Below are 5,360 nucleotides of genomic sequence, written 5' to 3' on the forward strand. Positions count from 1 at the left end.
TTTTTGTCAATAAAAAAAATATTTTGTAAATAGTCTCTTTTTCTTAGCTACTAGAGAAATAACTTTCCATAATTTTACAATTAATCAATAGTTTTAAAATCTTAAATTTTGGGAAATTACTTTTAGAATGTAAAAATCATCCCAATAGACAGAAATTAATCTCAGCTTGCAGAAAGGGCTGATACACAGCCACCATTCATAGCCTAACAGGTTTAAAATAAATTCAGACCAAAAAAATATTGGGTTTTCCAAGGTATGGGAAGGCCCCCCCCCCCCCCAAGAATGCCTCTGAACATGTTAGACATAAATACAACACAGTAAATAAAACTTTACCTCCAATAAAATGCCTAGAGCAAAACTGCTGTGCAAAAATGCAAAGCTCAACCCCTGTAAGATCCATCTGGCACTGAGCCTCTTGCTCAGTTGCTGGATGATAGCTGTGTGTACTGAGATGAGCAGTAGTTGAATAGTAGTAGGATAATGATTTCAATCAGTTTTAAATTCAGTCCTGTCATCCCATTTTAATAGGAGACTGCTTCATCCGGGGATGAGATAGATTTGCTGATGCTATCTGGGTGGTGTTAGTCTGCTAGCTTGAGGATTCACTGACTAACAGAAGCCTCAGGCGAGTTGAAAGTGATTCTTGCACTAATTCTATTGGAATGAGCAGAAGCTTGGAAAGTAAGGTGCTGGAAGTCACCATATAACAAGCAAATACATGGGCTATGTTAGGGTAGCTAAGAGTAAGGTACATGTGTACTAAAACAGGAGTTTTAGTACACATGTACCTTACTGATGTGCTGGTCAAGATCTCAAAAGCCAGCCAGTATTGTTGGGATATCATTAATGTGGTGTCACACAAATAATGAAAACAAATGGAATTTGGGAGTACAATGTGTGGAGAGAGAAGTATTGGAGGGGTGATGCTGTTAAGCACAACCTAAGGAAGTGCCATCCAGTTGACATGGGTGGATAATGCAGTGTTGTGTACAATTAATAACTAGAGAAATAGTGGGCCACAGAGAGTAATACCCTTGATTTGATTTTTGATTATAAGCAGATTTTTTTTTTTTATTCAGTATTAAGAATTTGCAGATCAATTCCACTTAGTGGTTATGATCAGTGTGCTGATATGGGATTTACTCAGATGTAACTACCATGAGGGGCTAAAGGGAAGGGTTTTTGCTTTTGGAAAAATTATGATAATTTTTCGAGTACTATTTTTACTATGTAAAGCAGTTACTCAGATTTTGAACAGAATAAGAATAGAAAATTTGCTTGTCCAAATTTTAGCTCAGCATTCTGGTCTCTTGCCAAAGCTATTGCCGTAACTTTTGCCCATCTCTGTTCCTGTTCCCACCACTCAAAACAAAATGGTTCTGTTGCCATTTCAGCAAAAGATAAAAGTTGACTTGCTAGCATCCTATTTTCCTTCCAACTCGGGTAGTGATGATCTTGGTAAATTACCTCAAACCATTCCCAGCACACTCCATTCAATGCCTCCTGTAGTATTCTGTCAAAAGGTCAGACTTAGATGAATCTGATGTTAAGAAACCTTGAGGTCCTAATGGTGATTCTCCACTTGTTCTCAAAACCTGGGCCTCCTGTTCAGAGGCAAATTTCTTTGGAAATTTGCTCATATCCAGAGTTCCTAAAAAAGGGTGAATTCCTTCCATCCAATTATTGTCCCATTGCAATTACTTCTACTCTTTCTAAAGTAATGGAGAAATCAGTTGACTGCCAATTGTTAAAAACTATCTGGAAATCTTTCATTGGATCAATGATCACCAGTATATATTCTGCCAGTGTTGTTCCACTGGTGATATTCTGGCTTATGTTAACCATCTATGCACAGATTCAGTGGAAAAGTTTGAAGCTCAAGCCATTGCTCTTGACTTTCAAAGGCTTTTGATTGGGGTTGTTGTCTAAATAAGCTTTCATCCTAAGGTTTGCCACTGTTGGTAATTGGGTATCCAGTTTTCTCTCTGACCACTTACTGTGTGTGACAGCAGATAGCTGTCTGTCTTCTCCACTAATGCTGGTGTTCCCCAATGTTCAGTTATTTCTCACTCTTTTCCTCTTGTATATAATAATGACCTTCCATTGACCAGAAATCCTATCCATAGTTTTGCTGAGGACAGCACATTACATTCCACCTTCCAATTTGAGAAACTTTGCCCTGCTCAAACAGCTTCAACTTTTTGAGTACACCCTCCCAAATCCTTAAATGTTGTTCTCCAGTGGGGAAAAGAACTTAATTTCAATCCTTCTAAAGCTCAGTTCTGTATCTTGCAAAAAGGATTCTTCTGCTCCTATGCTTATCTGTGATGACGCTCTTGATTTCTACGCAAGATATTGGGGATTACCCTGTCTTTTAATCTCTTGGCATAAAGTGCATTACAACCATTGCATTCTCTACATAAAAAAAAACTGGGTTTTCTCTTGCCCTACTTCTTCCAAACAAGTAACTCCATAGAAATTACAAATCTGGCCTACCATGGTTTATTGTTCCCACAACTGGGGTGGTACTCACAAAACCATATTTCTACCTGTCTTCCCTCTCCACTACTCACACTAAACCACTGAGTACACCCCCAAACAATGTTTCACAATTTAGCCAAAGCCAAAAAATTTAATCTCACTTGTTTAAATTCTATTTTGGCCTCTTCTGACTTTCAGCATTTGGTCCTATATACATATATATTTTTTAAGGCCCTTGCCACCTAGGTGATGGTGCTTGCTAGAGCACCAAAATAATTCATCTAGGTATATCTGACCTGCCTCTTTGTGGGCAATGCTGGGCCCAACAGCTAAATGGTCAGAGAAACAACATAACACTACACTACATAGCCACATCCCACACTTATGAAGCATTACAAAGAAGGCATTTTCAGACTCCACCTTTCAAAGGTGGACTTTGAAAGGAAGTTTAAAATCTCTGGCCTCCACAGAGTACACAACGTGGAGATGGGGAAATGCCTGGTGCCGTTAAACAGCTAGCATGCTTTACCCCTAAAACTTGTCTCAGGTGTCTAGGTTCCCTTCAAAGAGAGGGCAGTTAGATCTAACAGTCTCTCCACTGTCTCAGACTTTGTTTCAGCTACACGCCTTTTCTATAGATACTTCCATAGACACTTCTTTAGAACTGGCTTCTAGAATTCCCACTCCGTCTTTCAAAGCACTCCGAACACTTGCCCCCACCAGTCAACATCCATTCTTGAAAATTGAAGTTCAAAGTCAACTTCTATAAAAAGATCTATCTTTTCATCCTTCAATCCAAGCACAGTACTAAGTACTATAGTTTGTAAGAAAAAGTACCTATAGATAACAATGGTCCTTGAGTATGAAAAATTAGTATGGAAAACATTTAACATATTGTAAACTTATAAGGAATTGTGGGTGATGTGGTTTCTTTCTTCAGCAATTTACTTTTTTAGGTTGATTTCACTTTGTTTTTTATTAATTATATTTTGTAGTTTACCATAATTTATGCCCATGTAAATCTAAGCGGACTCCATTACAGAATTTTTAGTGTGAACTTGCTGGAACAGTTTTGCAAACCCCCAGGGGTTTGTGAACCACCTTTTCAGAACTGCTGGTCTACTTGATATCAGTTGTTTGAAAGTTGATGATCCTGTTCAGGAGGCTAACATTCATTACTGAATGAATATTCATTCAGTTTGTCAGCCTCCTGATTCTGCATCTACATTCACACGAAGTGAGTAGGGAAGTGGAGGCCAGAATCTTATCAAACTCTAGCAGTGAGCTAAATGATTTTGTAATAAGCGAGAGCAAAGTGGAGGAAAAATGTTGAAGTTGAGAATAAGAAAAGGCACCTGTGGTGGATGGAATCCAATTATATTAAAGGAGGCAGCAAAGGAAGTAAGCAAACCCTTAGCCATTATTATGAAAGCTTGGACTCTGGGGAGTTTCCCATGGACTGGAGATGTGAAAATGTCTCCTTGGTTCACAAAGGGGGGTCAGATAGTGTGACATGAGTAATTACAGGCCTGTTAGTTTAACTTCTATTCTGGGGAAAATAAAGGAGTCATTATTACAGGATCAACTAGACAAGACTGCAGTTATAGTTCAGACACATGGGTTTGTTTTGTGGAAGCCTTGTCTGACAAATTTGATTGGATTCTATGTGGTCACAAAGGAATTGGATGCAAAAAAATAATTTTGATATATACATTGAAGACTACTGTACAAACTGAAGCAGTATGGCATTAAGGGCAAATTGCTGCTGTGGATAAAATAGCATTAGTAGAGGCATTTGATGCAAGAAAGCAAGCTTATGCAGCATCAGCCAAAAAAAAAAATGAACCACTTCCACTTTACCCTCTGTTCGTTCAAAATACCTGTCCAGCTGAGCCTTAAACTTATTTAGGCTATCAACTTCCACGACAAGCGATGGAAGTCTGTTCCACCAACCAACCACCCGCTGGCTAAAGGCAAATTTCCGCACGTCTATCCTACATCTGTCTTTCCTCAATTTGAATTTATGCCCTCTCAGGTGATTATGGTGAGCAAGAGGGAGAATCCCATTAGCATTGAGTATGCTCAAACCATTCAAGGCTTTGTACACCTCTATCAGATCACCTCTCTGGTGCCTAGTCTCCAGACACTAATTTGCAAAACCTTTTAAGCCTTTCTTTGTAAGAGCACACCTTTGTTCCATTCACTACTCTTGTTGCCCTTCTCTGTACTCGTTCCAGCAGCTCTACATCCTTCTTGAAATGAGGCCTCCAGGCCTGTATACAGTACTCTAGGTGTGGTCTGACCATTGCCTTATACAAGGGGATAATCACCTCCTTATCCCTGCTAGAAAAATTCCTATATATCATTGACAATACTCCATGAGCTACTCTTGCAGCCCATCTGCACTTCTCAGAGAACTTCATATCTGCCTGCACAACCATCCCCAGGTCCCTTTCATTCTCTACCACTGTCAGTGTAGTACCACAGAGTTGATACGTTGCTCTGGGGTTGCTGTTTCCCATGTGTAGTACTTTACATTTGTCAATGTTAAGCTTCATTTGCCACCTCTCAGCCCATCTGCTCAACCTTTCCAGATCCTGTTGCAGCAGCATAGTGTCAGTAGTGTCCTTGACAACCCTGCCAACCTTTGTATCGTCTGCAAACTTGGACATTAAGCTTGATATACCATCATCAATATCATTTATAAATACAGAAAACAATAATGGACCCAGCCCTGAGGGACTCCTCTAATAACATTAGTCCACGATGAGCAGTGTCCATTGATTACCACTCTCTGTCTTCTCCCCCTCAACCACCCCTTTATCCATAGCAGCAATTTGCCTCCAATGTCACACTGCTCCAATTTGTGTAGCAGTCTT

This window comes from Mastigoproctus giganteus, chromosome 14 (genome assembly GCF_048544385.1).
Source record: "Mastigoproctus giganteus isolate SK-2022 chromosome 14, ASM4854438v1, whole genome shotgun sequence".
Taxonomy (NCBI): Eukaryota; Metazoa; Arthropoda; class Arachnida; order Uropygi; family Thelyphonidae; genus Mastigoproctus; species Mastigoproctus giganteus.